Source organism: Mauremys reevesii, linkage group 9, assembly GCF_016161935.1.
Source record: "Mauremys reevesii isolate NIE-2019 linkage group 9, ASM1616193v1, whole genome shotgun sequence".
NCBI classification, from domain to species: Eukaryota; Metazoa; Chordata; order Testudines; family Geoemydidae; genus Mauremys; species Mauremys reevesii.
The window spans coordinates 49,232,432-49,253,942 of record NC_052631.1 but is presented as its reverse complement, the minus strand read 5'-3'; the positions used below and the strand labels follow the sequence as shown (position 1 = coordinate 49,253,942).

General features: G+C 52.3%; 1 protein-coding gene and 1 long non-coding RNA gene across 3 annotated transcripts in view; one reads left to right on the top strand and one right to left on the bottom strand.

Annotated features, from left to right (window-relative positions):
• VPS8 (VPS8 subunit of CORVET complex) overlaps nucleotides 1-21,511 on the bottom strand; it is a 253,480-nt gene that overhangs the window by 11,268 nt on the left and 220,701 nt on the right. The window lies entirely within an intron of this gene.
• On the top strand, nucleotides 9,071-20,237 carry LOC120372099. The gene is made up of 2 exons (XR_005584735.1): nucleotides 9,071-9,128; nucleotides 19,911-20,237. It is a non-coding gene; the product is annotated as an uncharacterized LOC120372099 (long non-coding RNA).

Sequence of the window (21,511 nt, the reverse complement as noted above, 5' to 3'; positions counted from 1 at the left end):
TCACTTTTCACAGCAGCAGACTTACTTAGCCCTGACAAGCCCAGGGACAAATTAAGCCCTGGATGGAGATGTGGGTAGGGAGGCAGTGGCGGCCAGAGGCAATGGGGAGAATGGGGGGACGGGGAGGCAGTGAGGGCCGTGGGGGGCCGATGGATGGGACATCAAGGAAGGTGAGGAACTAGCAGCCTGCTCCTCCAGCATTTCTCTCTCCAGAGTGGGGCAGGACCCAACCCCTGCTGGCAGCCTTGGGGGAGGAGCCACTGCTTTGCCCCCCTCCCCCATCACTGTCCAGGAGGCTGTGGCTGCAAGAAAAGCCCCTGGTGGCTGAATTTGAAAAATGCTGGTCTAAAGCGTGTTTGTATTGTGAGGGGAAGAGCCACAGGAGTGAGCGGTTAAGGAGAGGAGTAAAGGAAGGGATGAGAATGTTGGTGACAGAAATTAAGTCAATGAACTCTCCTCCGGAAGCTGGGCATGCTGCTTCCACAGTGCTCCCAGGAGATGAGAGAAAAACTGAAAGCCCAAAGCTGGACAGAGTAGGTTACTGGTTTGCCCATGATCACTGGGATGGTATGGAAAGCATCATTTCAGTAAGAGATGCTAATGTGCCAATGAAACCTCAAGAACTTATTGTTTAGAACTGCCTTGTTTGTGTGTGATTGTCATTGGACAGGCACATGCTCCAGCTGCAACACCAGATGACAGGGTGTGGAGACTTAGTGTGAGACATTCACACATTGGGTGTGACAGTAACCAATGCCACTGGGCTGCCACTTGGGTTTTTAATCTGGGACTTTCAGTGATAAAAGCATGAGCCACCACCACTTGTTCAAAAGGCTAAGGATTCTAGCTGGAAGAGACTCAAAGTTCTGTGGATCAGCCACTAGGGGGGAATGTGCAACACACACTGAATTATGGGTGTCACAACATGACAAAAAGATGTTAGGATGTCACAATACATATGCATGCCTCAAGCACACCACTACCTGCCAAGCCCTATGGTCACAGTGAGATATGGAGTGATGAGATTTTTATCCTCAACCTAATGAAGACCTATGAGGTAACCCTCGATCTCCTGGGACCCCCAGAAGCAAGCCTACTTTAATTATATTACTGCTGACAACTTGAATCCCATGACAAACTGTGACTCTGCTCTTTTCTTACAACAAGATAAAGTGAGTAGAAGAGTGTTGGTGTTTGTAAGTGAACAGAGAAGTAGTAACTTATTTGGGCTTGCGCAAGTGAGGGTTTTTTCTTGATATCTGCAAAGACGGAAAAAGCTTTTGTGTAGAAATGCTCCACTTCCTGGAACTAAAAAACGCAGAGCTCTGCTTGATTGTGTCCTTTACTCTTTTCTTTTGTCCTTTTAGACGTCTTAGGGGATACCGAGGCAGAGAACGCGACCACATTTTTAGCCACACTATTTTTCACATAGAAACCTGCCATTTAGACAACAGAGACAAAGATTTGTTATTTCTGCTCTGTAATCTCAAACCTACCTATTGTTACTGCAGATACTATCTGAAATTGTGAAGATCGTGAGAAAAAGTGACATCTTAAACATCTAAAATGCTTCAATTATCAGAAAGCCAGAAAATACTCGTGTCTTTGGCAGTTAGCCAATTGCACTCTCAAATACTGTCAAGATATACCAGCTTACATCTTTTGCTGTATCAAAATGTAAGACTGTCTGGGCTCTGTAGGATTAATAAGATAGCGCTGGCAAAGCACTGAACAAATGGGGTAAGGACTGTAGGAATGAAGAGAAATGTGTGTTTTCTAGTTTAAGAAAGATAAAGGATTAAATTAGCTTAATATGTTTCTGTAGGAGTGGTCATGTAAAGTGCAGGCCTGTTAGCAGTTGTGAGAAGGCCTTGAAAGCATGTGAATTAATTAGAAAAACTGGACCTGACAGGTACCTGATAAGACAGAAAGAAGAGGAGGCTCCAATGATCAGAGATTGTTAATAATAAGGATGTGCGTGTGCTGAACTCAGTGATCTCAAAACCAGCCAAAAACTGTTTTTTAGCCACGTTAGCAACAGGTGATGACATCACTTGTTTGTTAAAGGCTATAAAAGGGTGAACTCTTAAAAGGTTCATTGCTAATACACTGGACCCTTGCTAGAACATGGGATTTGGATCCATGCGTGGTGCCCCATTAAAATGAATTGCAATTAAAGTAATTAAATTTGGGATCCATGGCCGTGACCGCGTTATATGCGAATTTGCGCTATATAGACGTGCGTTCTAGTGAGGGTCTAGTGTACCTCCTGCCTGACCAAACTGGAGCTGACCAGCATAGGTCAAAGCACCCCTGGTTTTAGCCCTTTTTTAAGTACCTTAATCAAATATTTATGAATGTTTTCTTACTGTTTGGGTGTAGTAATTACTTATCAGTTAGGCTTTTGCACATGTTTAGAACAATGGTATAGATACCATTGATCCACTGGATTAAAAAAAGAATTTATGGTGAAATTAATGTGTGGTGCTACCTTGTATTAATAAGTTAATAAATAATAAAATAAATTATTATTATCCTGAAAAACGGTTACTCACCTCTCGTAACTCTTGTTCTTCGAGATGTGTTGTTCATGTCCATTCCAATCAGGTGTGTGTGCACGTACGTGCACGTTGGCCAGAAGATGTTTCCCCTAGCATCATCCGTTGGGTCGGCCTCAGCAACCCCTGGAGTCGCACCTCCATGGCGCCTACTATAGAGCCCTGCTGACCCACCACCACTTCAGTTCCTTCTTGCTGGCTATTCTGACAGAGGGGTAGGAGGGTGGGTATTGGAATGGACATGAACAACACATCTCGAAGAACAGTTACGAGAGGTGAGTAACCGTTTTTTCTTCTTCGAGTGCTTTTTCATGTCCATTCCAATCAGGTGACTCCCAAGCCAAATTTAGGATGTGGGGTTAGTGCTATCCACTGATTGGAGCACTGCCAGGTTGTAGCACTCACTGATACAGGCCACGATCCATGATGAAATGCGCTGGGCCAAAACCAGATGACCTTTCATCCTGTCCGCCACTGCCACGAAGAGCTGGACTGACTTCCTGAACAGTTTTGTTCTCTTGATGTAGAAAGCCCGCGCTCTGCGGACATCCAGGATGTGGAGTTAGAATGAGGTTTAGGGTAGAAAACCGGGAGGAAAATGTCCCGGTTGATATAGAACTGCGAGACAACCTTCAGAAGGAAAGCAGGGGGGGGCCTGAGCTGAACCTTGTCCTTAAAGAACACGATGTAGGGCAGGTCTGAAGTCAGGGCCTTGAGCTCAGACACCCTACTGGCCGAGGTTAGTGCCACCAGGAACGTGACCGTGTAGGAGAGGTAGAGTAGGGAGATGTTGCTAAAGGCTCAAAGGGTGGCCCCATGAGCACAGAGAGGACCAAGTCGAACCCCTTTAGGAAGCAGCTGACCATGGGGTTAGCAAGAACCGAGCAGCCCTGTACGCCCGAATGGCATGTTGAGATGGCAGTCAAGTGCACTCTTATAGAAGGCAACGAGAGACCTTCCTGCTTCAGATATAGAAGATACTCCAGAATGTGTGGCACTGAGGCTAGTGTCGGGGGCAAGTCACGCTGCAAGGTACGTGGCCCCAAGTCCAATGCGTCCGTCACCAACAACAGGGATGGCTGTGGGGCAGCAAAGGGGACCCCTGAACACACCTGCTGGGCATCGGTCCACCATCGGAGCAAATTGAGGATAGGGCGAGGCAGAGTCATGATCCTGTCCAAGTTGTGCAGGGCTGGTCGATAGACTGATGCTAGCCAAGACTGGAACAGCTGAAGCCTGAGTCTGGCGTGTCGTACCACATACGTACAGGCTGCCATGTGCCCGAGAAGTTTTAGGCAGTTTCTCGTGGTAGTGGTGGGAAACTGCATGACTCCCTGGATCATGTTGTTGAGGGCTTGAAACCTCGCCTGTGGGAGGAATGCCTGGGCTTGGGTCGAGTTCAGTACTGCCCCCTATGAATTCTATCCTTTGGATGGGGGACAGAGTCGATTTTGCTTTGTTTAGGAGAAAACCTAGGTTCTCAAAGGTGGCTCTGATAAACACGACCTGAGTTTCCACTTGTGTCCTGGAGCGACCTTTGATCAGCCAGTTGTCAAGGTATGGAAACACCTGTACCTGACGTCTCCGCAGAAAGGCAGCGATGACTGCCATGCACTTGGTGAATACTCGAGGTGCTGCTGACAGCCCGAATGGGAGGACAGTAAATTGGTAGTGGGAACCATTGACCACAAACCTGAGGAACTTCCTGTGGTTCTGAGTGATTGTGATGTGAAAATGTGTCCTTCAAGTCGAGGGCAGCATACCAGTCTGCTGGATCTAGGGAAGGGATGATGGAGGCCAAGACGACTGTGCAGAACCTGAGTTTTTTCACGAACTTGTCGAGCTTGTGCAGGTCCAGGATAGGCCTGAGATCCCCTTTGGCTTTTGGTATTAGGAAATACCGCGAATAGAAGCCCTCGCTCCTGTGTTCCAGAGGAACCTCCTCCACCACTCCTAGTTATAGGAGTGATTGCACCTCCTGAATGAGAAGTTGCTCATAAGAAGGATCCCTGAAGAGGGACGGGGCGGGGTGTGGAAGGGCAGGAGGGCACAGAATTGGATGGAGTATTCCCTCTCTACTGTGCAAAGCACCCAGCGATCTGAGGTTATATGGGACCATGCACGTTAAAAAGGGGACAGTCGGGAGGAAAAGGTAAGGCGGGTTAGATCCAGTCTGTGATCTGGTGTGCTGTCCTCGACTGCACCTTCAAAAGGCTGGTTTAGGGCCGCAGGGCAGTTTGGGGAGGTTGTGGGCGGAAATGTCTCTGCTGCACGGTGGGGGTGTGCGGGCCCAAGGATTTGAGGATGGCTCGGGACTCTTTCAGGCTGTACAGCTGCTTGTGTGTCTTTTCTGAAAACAGAGTCTCACCCTCAAATGGGAGGCCCTGAATGGTTTGCTGGACCTTGTAGGGTAACCTTGAAACTTGGAGCCAAGCACCCTGCCTCATAGCTACCCCTGTCGTCATCACTCTAGTGGCGGCATCTGCAGCATCTAACGCAGCCTGCAGGGAAGCCCGGGAAACTAGCTTCCCTTTCTCCACCAAGGCTGTGAACTCAGTCTGAGAATCAGAAGGGACAAGGTCCGTGAACGTTGCCATTGCTGCACAGGTGTTGTATGAGTACCTGCTTACAATGGCCTGTTGGTTAGCAATACGGAGCTGCAAACCACCTGTCGAGTAGACCTTTCTCTCCACAAGGTCTAGGCGTTTAGCATCCCTGTTCTTTGGGGAGGGTCTTTGGAAGCCTTGTCTCTCACGCTGGTTAGCCGCATTGACCACCAGTGAGTTGGGTGGGAGTATAAATGTTAGAATCCTCTGGAGGGCAAAAATGCCACCGCCTGTTGCGCTTGGCAGTCAGTGGCAAGGAAGTTGGTGTCTGCCACAGGGTCTTTGTGGTGTCCACAATAGTCTTTATAAGTGGCAGGGCAACACGTGATGGTCCGGAGGGTGCTAGGATGTCCATCATAGAATCAGCCTCCTCTACTACCTTCTCGGCCTTGATGCCCAGACCCTGGGCAGCCCTACACAGCAACTGCTGTAGCACTCTGTTGTTCTCTAATGCAGAGGCTATGGCCATCCCCGCCAAATGCTTTGTCTGGTGACGAAGAGGAGGAAGCATGTACTGGGAGTGGAAGTTCCCTACCATCTGCCCCCAAGGGGTCACGTGACTCTCATGGCAGCGTTGGAGGTAGTGGTGCCGTTGATGGTGCCGGGACCGTGGATGTCAAAGCATGCGTCGGTGCCGGCGTCAGCACTATGGGAGGGAGCTGCATCGGCATGCTCAAAGGAGCCATGGGAAGCCAGGGGCCCAGTGCTGGTGCCTGCATCGAGGTTGACAACGGTGCAGGCATGGGAGACGGGTGCATTGATGCATCAAGGGCGGTGCCGAGGTCGGAGCAGAGCACTGTGTCAGAGTCGATGACGGAGCCGGAGGCAGCGGCGTCGGGACCATAGGTGCCAAGGACAGATGTGCAGTGGAAGGTGGAACGAAAGTGGCAGAGGCCACGGAAGACATTGCAGAATGGGGACCCTGGGTTCCTCCCTGGCCTTGGTGAAAAGCCCAGGAGGTCTAGAAGGGCCACTGAGGTGGATTCTGCCACTGTGGAGGCCACCCCTGGGGCTCTCTCCTCGACCTCAATCTGAGACTTCTGCTCCTCCCAGAGCGATAGGAGTCAGACTCTGACTCCGAGGCCTCTGACACTGAAGACCATGGAGGAGCCGATCCTCAGTGTCTCGAACATCGAGAGCTCAGAGAGTGGGAAGGCTCTCTGTCCAAGCGGGTAGGCACCAATAGACACGGAGAGGGGAAGCGCCTTGACATCATAGCCGGCTTCCCCTTTGAATGCACGAGAGGATGGGATGAGTCTGCTGGTGCTGAGCGTTCCTCCCTGGCAGGTGAGAATGGTGCTGTAAGATGGAGGAGGTCCTGAGCAGCCTGGTACGCTTCCGGTGTTAACAGGAGCTGCAGCTGCTGTGTAGGCACCGGTGATTGAGGGGGGGTGCTGGACTTGACTGCCACAATTGAGCATGAGTTGACACAGCCCTGGCAGAGGATCTGGAGGAGTGGCCTACCTGGGGTTGCATGGCTTAGCTGGAGGAGAGCGATCGTCCGGCTTCTTCTTCTTTTGAAGCACTGACGAGCGGGAATGGTGCCTACTATCAGGCAGGCCCTGCGAGGAGCCATGTTGGTGCCGAGCATCTCGGGAGGAGTCCTTTCTCGGTACCGAGCACAACGCATCAGGGGTCGGGACTCCCGAGCCTGGGTCAGACTGGGGGCATAGATCTGCCTCCATGAGGATCACCTTGAGCCGCTGTTCCCTTTCCTTAAGAGTTCTCGGACAGAACTCGCGGCAGATCTTACAATGATCTTTCTGATGGGTCTCCCACAGGCACCATAGACATGATGAGTGTCGGTCACTCTTTGGCATGCGCTTGGTGCAGGCTACAGTTTTTGAAACCCAGGGACCGCAGCATATCACAGTTCTGGGAATCGGAGTGGAGGGGGAAACCCCCAACAAACTCTACACAACCAGATAAAGAATGAATTTGCTGAGCAAGAACTAAGGGAAGTTCCAGCCTCTGTCACTGATGGTAAGAAGGAAATGAAGGGTGGTGGGTCGACAGGGCTCTATATTAGGTGCCATGAAGGCGCGACTCCAGGGAGTGCCCAGGCTGACCCAACAGATGCTGCTAGGGGAAAAATCTTCTGGCTAACGTGCACATGCACGCGCACACACCTGATTGGAATGGACATGAACAAGCACTCGAAGAATAAAAGGAATCATAGCAGTGGTATAAATCAAATTATTACATGATGATGGCAAAATTGTCAATGAAGTGGAAAAGGCATTAATTCAATAAATATTTCTGTTCTGCATTTGGAACCAAGCTGGCTCATTTAACAATGTTATGTATTGATGCTGAAATACTTTATCTTCCAACAGTATCTAAGGAGCCTGTTAAACAGCATCTTGCAAAGTTAGACATTTTAAAACCAGCAGGTCTGGCTAATTTGCATTCAAAAGTGTTAAAATTGTTGACTGTAGAGTACTCCGGACTTGACTAATTATTAGCAAATCTTGACGCGGTGAGGAAATGTCACACAGCAGAGAATAGTGGGGAAAAACGGATCATATACAGAGGAAGGAAAGATTCAACCAGTGAGCAGGTGAATCCAACACACACTTGCAGCTGTCTCCCACTTTCTATTCCCATCATAAGATCTAACAAAAAAGTGTGCAAGGACTATTCTAACTGATGGCCACTATTTCTGAAAATCCACCTTGACTTCAGTTATGATGGAAAGTTCTCCTCTTTCTATTGACAAGCCTCCCCAGTAATTGATTTATACCACAAACTCTATCTCCCTCAGGGAAAATAAAGGGCTAGTGATACTTTTAAAATGTGAAAGCAGTGGCCTCCAGTAGTCTGGTGCTCTGAGATTCATAGATTCAAAGGCCAGAAGGGATCATTGTGATCTTCTAGTCTGACCTCCTGAACACCACAAGATATAGAATTTCCCCCAAAATAATTTTTATAGTAGATTTTACAAAAACATCCAATCTTGATTTAAAAATGGTCAGTGATGGAGAATTCACTATGACCCCTGGTAAGTTGTTCCACTGGTTAATTACCCTCACTTGAAAAATTACATCTTATTTCCAGTCTGAAGTTGTCTAGCTTCAACTTCCAGCAACTGGATCATGTTAGACCTTTCTCTGCTAGACTGAAGAGCCCGTTAGTAAATATTTGTTCCTCATATAGATATTTATAGACTGTAATCAAGATATCCCTTAACCTTCTCTTTGTTACGCTAAATAGATTGAGCTCTTTGAGTCTATTACTATAAGGCATGTTTTCTAACCCTCTACAATTTATCAATATCCTTCTTGAATTGTGGCCACCATAACTAGACAGTATTCCAGCAGAGATAGCACCGGTGTCAAATATAGAGGCAAAATTAACTCTCTACTCTTACTCAAGATTCCCCTGGTTATGCATCTTTTGGCCACCACACAGGGCCGCCCAGAGGATTCCGGGGGCCCGGGGTCTTCGGCGGCGGGGGGCCCTTCCGTTCCGGGACCCGCCGCCGAAGTGCAGCCCGGTCTTCCGCGGTAATTTGGCGGCGGGGGGCCCCCGCCACGGGTCTTCGGGGCACTTCGGCGGCGGGTCCTGGAACGGAAGGGCCCCCCGACGCCGAATTACTGCCGAAGACCGAGCTGAACTTCGGCGGCGGGTCCCGCTCCGTCTTCGGCAGTAATTCGCCAGCGGAAGGACCCCGCGCCGGCGAAGACCGGGAGCGAAGAAGCTCCTGCGCCTGGCCGCACAAGAGTTTTCCGGGCCCCCCGGAGCGAGTTTTCCGGGCCCCAGGCCCCGAGCCCTCCAGGGGCCCCGAAAAGCTCTCGTGGGGGCCCCTGTGGGGCTCGGGGGCTGGGGCAAATTGCCCCTCTTGCCCCCCCCTCTGGGCGGCCCTGCCACCACATCACAATGGGAGCTCATGATCTGCTGATTATCCACCACAACACTCAAATCTTTTTCAGTCTCAGCTTCCCAGGATAGAGTCCCCCGTCCTGTAAGTATGGCCTGCAGTCTTTGTTCCTAAATGTACACATTTAAATTTAGCCCTATTAAAACACATTGTTTGCTTGTGCTCATTGTACCAAGTGATCTAAATCACTCTATCAGTTATCTGCCCTCTTCATCATGTACCACTCCCCCAATATTTGTGTCATCTGCAAACTTTATCAGTAACGATTTCATGCTTTTTTTCAAGATCATAGATAAAAATGTTAAATAGCGCAGGGCCAAGAACTGATCCCTGTGGGACTCTACTAGTAACACAACTGTTCGATGATGATTCCCCATTTACAATTACATTTTGAGACCTATCAGTTAGCCAGCTTTTAATCCATTTAATGTGGGCCATGTTAATTTGATATCTTTCTAGTTTTTTAATCAAAATGTCAGTGTTAATACCACTTGAGCCAACATGACTTTCTGACATTACCTAAAACCACCTTTTAAAAAGAGTTCTGGAACTTTATGTTTGGTTCTGGGCACTAGGTCACAACTGGATGAGTCCAGTAAACTCAGTTTTATTTTGTGTTTGTGTTCAATTCATTCAAATATGGTAGAAAAATTTTATCTTGACAGATGCTGATATTTTTGTTTTTGGATCTCAAAGGGAGGCAAAAATCAGGTTTAGAGTGGAAACTCAGTTGCCACCTTAACTAAGAAATGGCTCTCACCAATCCATAATAAACAATCAAACTATCATTAGGGCTTTACCAAACTAATAAATCCCCATGAAAACACTGCTTTATTCAATATGAAGTTAAAGTAAAAAACAATGGTAGACAAAATGTGTATAAACCCCAGCATTCAGCCTAAGGCAGCGGTTCTCAAACTGTGGGTCGGGACCTCAAAGTGGGTTGCAAATCCATTTTAATGGGGTTGCCTGGGCTGGCTTACACTTGTTTGGGCCCAGGGCCAAAGCCCACGCCCTACCGCCCAGTGCTGAAGCTGAAGCCCAAGCCCCACCACCCAAGCTTTGGTTTTGGCACCCACCCCTGGGGCTGCGGGGCTTGGGTGGGCACAGGCTTCAGTCTCTCTTCCTAGGATGCAGAAGTTCCATAAATTCATGGCTTCTACGCATAGCAAGTGAGACCTGGCTCCTCCTTGGCGACTGATGTAAAACATGCACGTCACATTGTTGGTGAGAATAGAGATTTAGGTTTCTCGTATGAGTGGGAGGAAGTGTCGGCATGTGTTGTGTACCGCGTGGAGTTCCAGGAGATTGATATGTAGTCAGGTTTCCGTCACAGCCCACTTGCCTTGTACATTGTGGTGACCCAAGTGGGCACTCCAACCTATCAGGGAGGCATCTGTTATAATAGTCACTGATGGGGGATCTTGTTGAAAGGGAATCCCAGAGCATACATTCCCTGGCTGTGTCCACCACTGTAGGGAGAGGATAACCCTTGGTGGTAGTGTCACATGTCTGTTGAGAGAGTGTTTGCTGGGTGCATAGACCGTGCTCAACCAGTGCTGCAGACAGCACATATGGAGTCTGGCATACTTTACTATGAAAGTCGTAGCTGCCATATGTCCCAGAATCTGAAGGCACGTCCTCACTGAAGTTTGTGGGCTGATGTTCACTGTGGAAATAAGATTGATCAATTTAGTGAATCTGTGGTTTGGTAATATTGCTTTGGCTTGTATGGAGTCTAGGTTGGCTCTGATAAACTCCAATTGCTGGGTTGGTTCCAGGGTGGATTTCTTTTTGTTTATATGTAGACTATTTGTTGAAACAGGTCTATTGTGGTCATCAGCATACTTGTCGTTTCTTGTTGGTTGGCACCCTGAGAAGGCAATCGTCCAAACAGGGGAAGATTATGACTCCATTGTGTCTTAAATGTGCTGCTATTACCGTGAGCGTTTTTGAGAATACGCGGGGAGCGGCAGACAGTCTGAAGGGAAGACCCTGTATTGGTAGTGGTTGGGTCCTACTGTGAACCTCAGGAACCGTATGTGGGCAGGATGTATTGTAATATGGAAGTATGCATCTTGGAGGTGCTCTACAGCACCCAGCAGTAGGAGGTGGTCTACTTCGTGTTGCAGAAGGTGCTCATGAGAGGGGTCCCTGAAGAGGGATGGGGAAGGGGGGAGGGTAGGGAGAGTGACTGTTAGAGGAATGGTGTAGCTAGATTGTATGATATCCAAAACCCATTGATCTGTGGTTATTGCAACCCAGGCATGGTAAAATGAGCGTAGGCAGTGACCAAAAATTGTGGGATGGGGTATCTGTTGGCGCTAGAGGTGTGGGGAGATCGTGCATACCCTCGACCAAGACTTCAAAATTGTGGCTTAGATGTAGATGGATGGGTGGACGAGGCCTGGTTCTGTGGACCTCGTCGTCTGAGCCCTTTGTTTGGGTCTGTTCTGAGTGAAGTATCATTATTGTTGATGGTTAAACGAGGTGTCTTGGGACCTCTGGTATGGTGTAAAGCGAGGGCATTTGTCAGGTGGTGGGTGTATGCCTAGTGTACGCAGCGTCGCTCAGGAGGCCTTCATGGTATGGAGGACGTTGTCTGTTTGAGATGAGAATAGTTTATCTCTGTCAAAGGGGAGATCCTCCACTTTTAGTTGTAGTTCTTTTGGAATTCCTGAAGCCTGCAACCATGATGATGTTCTCATAACCACAGCTGTTGCGGTTGTTCAGGCAGCTGTGTCTGCTACACCCATTGAAGCTTGAAGCACTGTGTGGGCTATTAACGGACGCTCGTTGATAATGGCGTTGAGCTGAGGACATTTATGCTCAGGGAGGTCCTCCACGAGCTCTTGTATTTTACTATAGTTAGAGTAATCATAATTTGCTAGTAGAGCAGAACTGTTGAGTAGTAGAGCTAGTAGAGCAGAAGGGTGACCAACGAGTAAACTTTCCACCCAAAGAGGTGCAGTCTCTTGTGTTCTATATCTTGCAGTGAGGAGCGGAAATGAGGCTGTTTACTGTGCTGATTAGCAGCCTTTACTGCCAGAGAACAGGCCTGAGGATGTGAAAACAAAAATTCCATGCCTTTGGCTGGAACAAAGTATTTTCTGTCATCCCATTTGTTGGTGGTTGGTGCTGATGCCGGTGTTTGCCATATTACCTCTGCAGGCTCTATTATAGCCTCATCCATGGGGAGGGCAATCTTGGTCGATGATGCTGGTTGTAAGATTTTTAACAACTTATGTTGTTTCTCTTGCACCTCATGTAAGGCAATTTCTTGGCTGTTTGCTACTCTTTTGAAGAGTTCTTGGAACTGTTTCAGGTCATCTGGTGTCATAGGGGTAGATGGCGTCACTGCTTCGTCTGATGCGGAAGATGAGTATGGGGCAGGTGGTGAATCATCCAGGTCTGCCTGAGATAGTATCTCTTCCTCTTCTCTCTCTGTATCGGGGGGTTAGAGGTTTCTCTGTGTGGTAACGATGGGTGTACTCTGGAAAAGACGGTTACTCACCGTTGTAACTGTTGTTCTTCGAGATGTGTTGCTCCTATCCATTCCAGTTAGGTGTGCGTGCCGCGCGTGCACAGCTCTTCGGAACATTTTTACCCTAGCAACTCCGGCGGGCCGACTGGGCGCCCCCTGGAGTGGCGCCGCTATAGCGCCGGATATATACCCCAGCCGGCCCGTCCGCTCCTCAGTTCCTTCTTGCCGGCTACTCAGACAGTGGGGAAGGAGGACGGGTCTGGAATGGATAGGAGCAACACATCTCGAAGAACAACAGTTACAACGGTGAGTAACCATCTTTTCTTCTTCGAGTGATTGCTCCTATGCATTCCAGTTAGGTGATTCCCAAGCCTTACCTAGGTGGTGGGGTCGGAGTGAGACGTGGCAGAGTGTAAGACTGCTGAGCCGAAGGCTGCATCGTCTCTGGATTGTTGCACCAACGCGTAGTGGGAAGCGAAGGTGTGGACAGAAGACCAAGTGGCCGCTCTACAGATGTCTTGGATGGGAACATGGGCCAGAAAGGCGGCCGACGAGGCTTGCGCCCTCGTGGAGTGAGCGGTGAGGCGGCTAAGCTGGCACGCGAGCAAGCTCGTAGCATGTCCGGATACATGCAGTCACCCAGGAGGAAATCCGCGGAGAGGAGACCGGCTCGCCCTTTATGCGATCAGAAACCGCTACGAACAGCTGGGGTGAACGCCGGAAGGGCTTCGTCCGCTCTATGTAAAAAGCGAGGGCCCTGCGGACGTCCAGGGTGTGAAGCTGTTGCTCACGAGGTGAGGCGTGCGGCTTCGGGAAGAAGACTGGAAGGAAAATGTCCTGGTTGAGGTGGAAGGCCGACACCACCTTAGGGAGGAAGGCCGGGTGTGGTCGAAGCTGCACCTTGTCTCCGTGGAAGACGGTATACGGTGGACCAACCGTTAGGGCACGGAGCTCGGAAACTCGTCTTGCTGACGTTATAGCGACGAGGAAGGCCGTTTTCCACGAGAGATAGAGCAGGGTGCACGTGGCCAGGGGCTCAAAGGGTGCTCCCATAAGCTTGGCCAGAACTAGGTTCAAATCCCAGGACGGGGTAGGACATCGTATCGGCGGGTACAAGCGGTCCAGGCCCTTAAGGAAGCGGGAAACCATCTGGTTGGAAAAGATGGACCGACCTCCTATGGATGGACGAAAGGCGGACACGGCTGCCAGGTGTACCTTCAAGGAGGAGACCGCGAGTCCTTGTTCCTCTAAGGGACCAGAGGTAGTCCAGGATCGTAGGAATGGGGACCAGGAAGGGATTAAGGCCTCTGTGATCGCACCAGAGCGCGAAACGCTTCCATTTCGCAAGGTAGGTTGAGCGAGTGGAAGGCTTCCTGCTTTCCATCAGGACTTGCTGCACCGCCGCCGAACAGTCCCGCTCCACGTGGGTCAACCACGCAGGTACCAAGCTGTAAGATGGAGGGACTGCAGGTCCGGGTGGCGGAGTCTGCCGAAGTCCTGCGTGATGAGATCCGGCCATAACGGAAGGGGAATGGGATCCCGAACGGAGAGTTCGAGCAGCAGAGTGTACCAGTGCTGCCGTGGCCAGGCCGGAGCGACGAGAATGAGGCGGGCCCTGTCCCTCCGAAGCTTGAGTAGCACCCGGTGTATGAGTGGGAACGGAGGGAAGGCGTAGAGGAGGTGATCCGTCCAGGAGCATAGGAATGCATCCGACAGGGAGCCTCGGGAGCGACCCTGGTAGGAACAAAACCGGTGGCACTTCCTGTTCTCCTTGGAGGCAAACCGGTCTATCTGGGGAAACCCCCACCTTTGGAAAATTGTGAGCACCACATCCGGACGAAGGGACCACTCGTGGGAGATGAATGACCTGCTGAGATGGTCGGCCAGCGTGTTCTGCACTCCTGGAAGAAAGGATGCTGACAGGTGAATCGAGTGGGTTACACAGAAGTCCCACAGGAGCATCGCTTCCGTGCAAAGTAGGGAGGAGTGGGCTCCGCCCTGCTTGTTCACATAGAACATCGCCGTCGTGTTGTCCGTGAACACCGCCACACAGCGCCCTTGCAGATGTGCGCGGAAGGTGCGACACGCCAAGCGGATCGCTCGCAGCTCCCTGAAGTTGATGTGCAGGGAGAGCTCTCGGGGCGACCAGAGACCCTGGGTGTGCAGGTTGCCAAGGTGAGCCCCCCATCCCAGCACCGAGGCATCCATGGTCAAGGTGACGGACGGGCGAGGAGGGCGGAACGGGACTCCTGCACACACGACTTCTGGGTCCAGCCACCAGCTGAGTGAACCGAGGACTGGCTTCATGACCGTGACTACCATGTCCAGGGGGTCGCGGTGCGGACGGTACACCGACGCAAGCCAAGTTTGAAACGGGCGAAGGCGCAGCCTCGCGTACGTGGTCACGAACGTGCAGGACGCCATGTGGCCCAGGAGGAGTAGGCAGGACCGAACTGTTGTCGTGGGAAAAGCGTGCAGGTCCCGGATGATGGAGACCATAGTCTGGTGCCGAGGTCGAGGGAGGCAGGCCCTGGCCAAACTGGAGTCCAGGACCGCTCCGATGAACGCCACCCTCTGCGATAGAGTTAAAGTGGACTTCTCGGCGTTTATGAGGAGGCCCAGGTACCGAAACAGGACTAGGATCTCGGCCATTTGATCTGCTACCAGCTCTCGGGATGGCCCGCGAACCAGCCAGTCGTAGAGATACGGGTAGACGTGTATGCGACGACGACGGAGGGCTGCAGCAACCACTGCCATGCACTTTGTGAAGACCCTCGGCGCGGTGGAAAGGCCGAAGGGAAGTACCGCAAACTGGTAGTGCGCGTTGTTGACCACGAAGCGCAGGTAGCGTCGATGGGGAGGGTAGATCGCGATATGGAAGTAAGCGTCCTTCATATCGAGGGCGGCAAACCAGTCTCCCGGATCCAGGGAGGGAATGATAGTCCTCAGGGTTACCATGCGAAACCTGAGCTTGAGCAGGTACCCGTTGAGCTCCCAGAGGTCTAGTATCGGTCGGAGACCTCCTTTTGCCTTGGGGATGAGAAAATATCAGGAATAAAATCCCCTATCGGGAATAAAATCCCCTGCCCCGCATGTCGTGCGGCACCTCCTCTATGGCACCCAAACTCAACAGAGTCTCGACCTCTTGTAAGAGGAATTGCTTGTGAGAGGGGTCCCTGAAGAGGGACAGGGAAGGTGGGTGGGAGGGAGGGGGCGAAACAAACTGAAGGCGGTAACCATACTGGACCGTACGAAGTACCCAGTTGTCCGTAGTTATTTGGGACCACGCCGGGAGGAAGTGGGAAAGGCGGTTGCAAAATAACGGGGAAGGATCCGGTAATGAGACTGATGGGCCGTCCTCGGGCGTCCCATCAAAATGATTGCTTAGGCCCTTGAGGGGCCTTAGAAGGCGCCTGGGCCTGATTACGCCTGTTGCCCGATGGTCTACGGCGGTTTAGGCTGCCTCTGCGGCTGTTATAAGACCGTGACCGGGCCTGGGTAAATGGTCGGTAGGGCTGCTGCCGGAACGACCTCCGCTGGGTAGCCGGTGTGTGCATACCCAGGGTGCGAATAGCGATTCGACCATCTTTGAGGGTCTGAATCTTTGAGTCCGTTTTCTCAGAAAAAAGCCCCTGAGTGTCAAAGGGCAGGTCCTGCATGGTGTACTGCACCTCGGGCGGCAAGGTGGAGGACTGCAGCCAAAAGATGCGCCGCATGGTCACTCCCGAGGCCAGAGTTCTGGCACCTGAGTCCGCCGAGTCCAGAGCGGCCTGGATGGAGGACTGGGAGGCTTTCCTGCCCTCCTCAAGGAGGGCCGAGAACTCTTGTCAGGAGGCTGCTGGGATTAGCTCCGAGAACTTGGACAGGGACACCAGAATGTCATAGGTGTAGCGAGCGAGGAGAGCCATCTGGTTGGCAATCCGGAGCTGGAGACCACCCGCCGAATAGACCTTCCGGCCCAACAGATCCATGCGCTGTGCTTCTTTAGATTTTGGTGCCGGAGCTGGTTGCCCATGTCTCTCCCAGTCATTGACAGACTGCACCACGAGGGAGTCCGGAAATGGGTGGGTATATAGGTACTCGTACCCGGTGGGAGGAACCGAGTACTTCGGTTCGACTCCGCGAGTGGCGGGAGGGACGGACGCCGGTGACTGCCAGATGGTAGTGGCGTTCTTTTGAATGGTGCGGATAAAGGGGAGGGCCACCCGCAGCGGGGCCTCAGCTCCGAGCACCCTGGTCACCGGGTCGTCATCCTCAGCGACCTCCGCCACGGAGAGGTCAATAGCCTTCGCCACCCGGCGAAGAAGGTCCTGGTGGGCCCACAAGTCAATTTGAGGGGGATCCGCCGTAGAAGCCCCCGCCACCGCCTCGTCCGGCGACGAAGACGAGGACAGACCCTGGACCACGGCCTCTGGAGGTGGGTCTTCCAGGGGGTGGGAAGCCGCCTCGGCTACAGCATGCTCTGCCGTAACAGGTGGCGGTGGGGCCTCACCCGGTGGTGATGGGGGACGCCTGCTAACCGTGGCTTCCGGCATCCTGCGTTCGGAGCCCGCGGGGAAGGGGAGCCCTTGAGCCTGGTGGTAGGCCCAGGGGGCCCAAAAGCCCCACTGCTGTGGTCCGTGGTCCCGGCCTTGGGGGTCGGCCCAGAGAGCTCCACCGCTGCCCACCTGAGAAGCGACTGAGGGCTGGCGAGAGGGCCATGGGGGGGCAGAGGCGCTCAGAGATTGCGCCATCGATGCCGCCAGTCTGTCCCTGGACGGTGCCGGGGATCGGTGCCGGTCGTCGCGGTGCTGGGAGCGAGAGCGGGACCATCGACTGTGTCAGTGCCGGGAGCTCGACCGCGATCTCGACCGACGGCGGCAGGAGCGGCTTCGGGAGTCGCGGTGCCGGGAACGGTACCGGGAGCCGGACCTCCTGCGGTATCAGCGGTCAGGTGACCGGGACTGGGAGCGTCTCCGGGAGTGTGACCGGTACCGCGATGCTGAGCGGTACCGGGACTGTGACCGGTACCACAATGGTGATCGGTGCCGGGACCGGGATTGGCGTGACGGCGACCGTCTCCAGGATCGGGATCGGGACCGAGACCTGAAGCGCCGTCTATACTGTCTGTCAGGGGATGGGGGCTGCATCATAGCCGGCTTGCCCGCTGACTGAACAGCCCGCACCGGCGGTGCCGGGGGCCGGAGGCTCGGTGCCTCTGTGAGCTCAATGAGCTCTCTCGCCGTCGAGAAGGTCTCGGGCGTTGATGGGAGAGGTAGCTCGACCGCGGTTGGCACCGGGGAGCAGGGAGGTACCGGACTCAACGGCTCTTGGGGTGCCGGAGTCGATGGAACCGTGCACAGCTTGTGCACCACCACAGTCGGTGCCGGAGGTGGCTGGGTGAGCGGTCCCGGTGCAGGAGGCTTAGAGGCCGTCTGCGCCGCCTTCTGTTTCCGTGCCGGAGAGAGGGAACGGTGCCTGGACACTGGTGCCGGTTGCGGAGGTCATACAGTCTCGGTACCGGATCAGCTCGGGACCACTGGTGCGCTGAGGAAGGCTTCGGCGCCGCTCGGGTCGGTGCGGCAGGGCTAAGTGCCGACTCCATAAGGAGCTGCTTTAATCGAGAGTCCTGCTCCTTTCTTGTCCGTGGCTTAAACGCCGTACAAATCGGGCACTTGTCTGGCCGATGGGACTCCCCGAGGCAGCGCAGGCAGGAGTCGTGCGGATCCCCAATCGGCATGTGCCGCTGGCAAGCCGAACAGGGCTTAAACCCCAGTGCCTTGGGCATGAGCCCGCACCGGTTGTGGAAAAGAGGGGCGAACCCCCCTAATTCCCCTTACTACACTAACTATACTAAACTATTTAACTAACTTAACTAACTTAACCAACTATATATACTTATCAAACGGAGAAACACTAGGGTTGTGGAGGTGAACAGAGCACTCCACTGTTCCAACTGGCCGTCACGGGCGGTAAGAAGGAACTGAGGAGGTGACAGGCCGGCTGGGGTATATATCCGGCGCTATAGCGGCGCCACTCCAGGGGGCGCCCAGCCGGCCCGCCGGAGTTGCTAGGGTAAAAATGTTCCGAAGAGCCGTGCACGCACGGCGCGCACACCTAACTGGAATGCATAGGAGCAATCACTCGAAGAAGAACCTCTTGTTGCTGGGGAAGGGGGACCAGAAGAGGGGTTCTGGTATGTGGGCCAAAGCCCCCATTGTGGCCATTGCATTGGGTAAGGTGGTAAAGGGTAAGGCCAGTGCTGTGCATACCAGGGCTGTGAATGCTCGGAGGGATGAGGCTTAGGCTTCACAGCGTTCCATGTAGGTCTCATCTGTGATGGGGATGAACGTTAAGAGGAGAAGCGGTTGTGCTGCACGTCTCCTTCCTTGCCACTATGCATGGAGAGTGGTGCAGGAGATGAAGGGTGGTACCGTGCTATGGAGCTTGGGGAGTGTTCTTTGCCGAGCAGTGGTGACTGCGGTACCAAAGAAACTGCTATGTCAGCAGGATGCAGAAGTTGCGTTGATCCTGCCTTGGGGTAGACCGCTGGAGTGCTGACCAGTGCTGAATTTGGCTTGTTAGGCAGCAGCAAGTCTTGGGTTGGTGCCAGTGGTGGCAGCATTGATCACGATGCCACTGCCTGTGCCGCACTCTGCACCGGGGTAGTTGGTGCTGTGGAGAAGACTTGACGTCTCAACTCCAGTGCAGCGCATTGGGGCTCGGCAGGGGTCTGCTGAGGGACGGTGCCGGAGGAGCCCAGTGCCTCCTAAGTGCTCACTCTGGATGAGTGGAGCACTGAGGGTACAGACCTCGCTGGGGAAGCTCTCTCTTTCTGAGAGCCTTGCTGGAGAGGTCGGGTCTCGCTTCCTGGCAGTTTTGGAAGTCGGAGCCTTATCAGAGCTCAGGGATTTCGGTTTATGAAACTCCCCGGAGGACGTCTCTTGCGGAAGTTGGGAGGGATTTCTCCAGCAGAAGCATTTTCAAGCGGCGATCCCTGTCACGTCTTGCCCTTGTTGTTAAGTCGGTGCAATGTATGCATTTGCGGGAGATATGAGTTTCTCCTAGACAGTGAATGCAGGATGTGTGGCCATTAGAGACCAGCATCAGTTCACGGCAGGAGTCACACTTTTTAAATCCTGTTGAGCCCAGCATGACTGCAGTTAAGCCTCTCCTGCCTCTTGAGAGATAAGGGTGGGAGTTAATTGTAATGATAAATTGTAGAAACTGTTCCCAAACGGGGAGTTAAGGAGATAAAAAGTTGTCATCTTTCTTCCCTTTTACTTTTTTTGGGGGGGGGGGGGGGTTAAGAAAACTCTCTAAGAGGAACTAACAAAACTATGTAATTATATATAGACTAAAAAGAAGTTCCTATGTAACTTGTAACTTTTTTTTTCCTTCAGAAAGTATCAAAGAGAGCACTGCCGCGGACCTCCGTCTGCAGCCAAGGACGGTTGAGAAGAAACTGAGGGGACAGTCAGGGAGCGCATGCTACAGGAGGTGCCAATGGCTGCACAAGACGACTCCTGTGCGTGCCCTTCCCCCGACCAAGTGCTGCTACAAGAAATCTCCAATCTCTGGTGCATGGACGCACCGAAACCTAGAGTGGAGCACCCACAGAGACACCACTCAAAGAAGAACCTTCCTTCTCCCATTCCCTGGACACTCTTCAAGCCACCCCTCCCATGCCCCACTGAATTTTACCAGTGTTTTAAAAGGGGGTGAAAGCGGCTTTTCTGTTGCTTTGACTGATGGCAAGCTGAGTTAATCGGTTACATAATTTAATGCTGCTGAGTGGTCATTGTTATAGGATTCTAAGGCCTGGTCTACACTACAACTTTAGGTCGAATTTAGCAGCGTTACCTTGATTTAAGCCTGGACCCGTCCACACAACGAAACCCATTTTTTCAACTTAAAGGGCTCTTTAAATTTATTTCTTTACTCCACCTCCGACCAGGGGATTAGCGCTGAAATCGGCCTTGCCGGGTCGAATTTAGGATAGTGTGGACGCAATTCAACGGTATTGGCCTCTGGGAGCTATCCCAGAGTGCTCCATTGTGACCATTCTGGACAGCGCTCTCAACTCAGATGCACTGGCCAGGTAGTCAGGAAAAGGTCCGTGAACTTTTGAATTTCATTTCCTGTTTGGCCAGTGTGTTTGCAGAGCTCATCAGCATGATGTGCATGCTGCCGGGGCACATTGCCCGTCCCGTACTTTGTGAGAAGTCTATGACCATGTCCCTCTAGTCACCGTGCTGCCGTCGCCTCCTTGCCTGGTTTTGCGCGAAACAATTGTCTGCCATTGCTCTGACGGAGGGAGAGGAGACTGACGACATGGCTTACAGGGAATTAAAATCAACAAAAGGGGTGGCTTTGCATCAAGGAGAAACACAAACAACTGTCACACAGAATGGCCCCCTCAAGGATTGAACTCAAAACCCTGGGTTTAGCAGGCAGTTGATTTCACAAAACAAATCGAGTCAATTTCTTGTTTTGATTCATCTATCTTTTACATCTTAGGCTGGCAGCAGACGGTGCAGTATGATTGCTAGCCATCGTCATCTCCTGGCTGCTCAGCAGAAGATGCTACATTACGATTGCTAGCCATCATCATCTCATGGCTGCTCGCCAGAAGATGGTGCAGTTCGAGTGCTAGCCATCGTCATCTCCTGGGTGCTTGGTAGAAGATGGGAATGATCTGGCCGAATCACTCCCATGTCTGCCCAGGCGCCCCTGACCAATCTCACCGAGGTCGGCTAAAAGAGCACCCAGGAATATGACGACGATGGCTACCAACTGTAATGCACCGTTAGCTGCCAAAAGGCAATGAGCTGCTGCTGTGTAGCAATGCAGTCTCACGTCTGCCAGCACCCAGGAGACGTATTGTGACGGTGAGCTGAGCGGGCTACATGCTTGCCGTGGCATGGCGTCTGCACAGGTAACCCAGGAAAAAAGGCACAAAACGATTGTCTGCCGTTGCTTTCATGGGGGGAGGGAGAGGGGG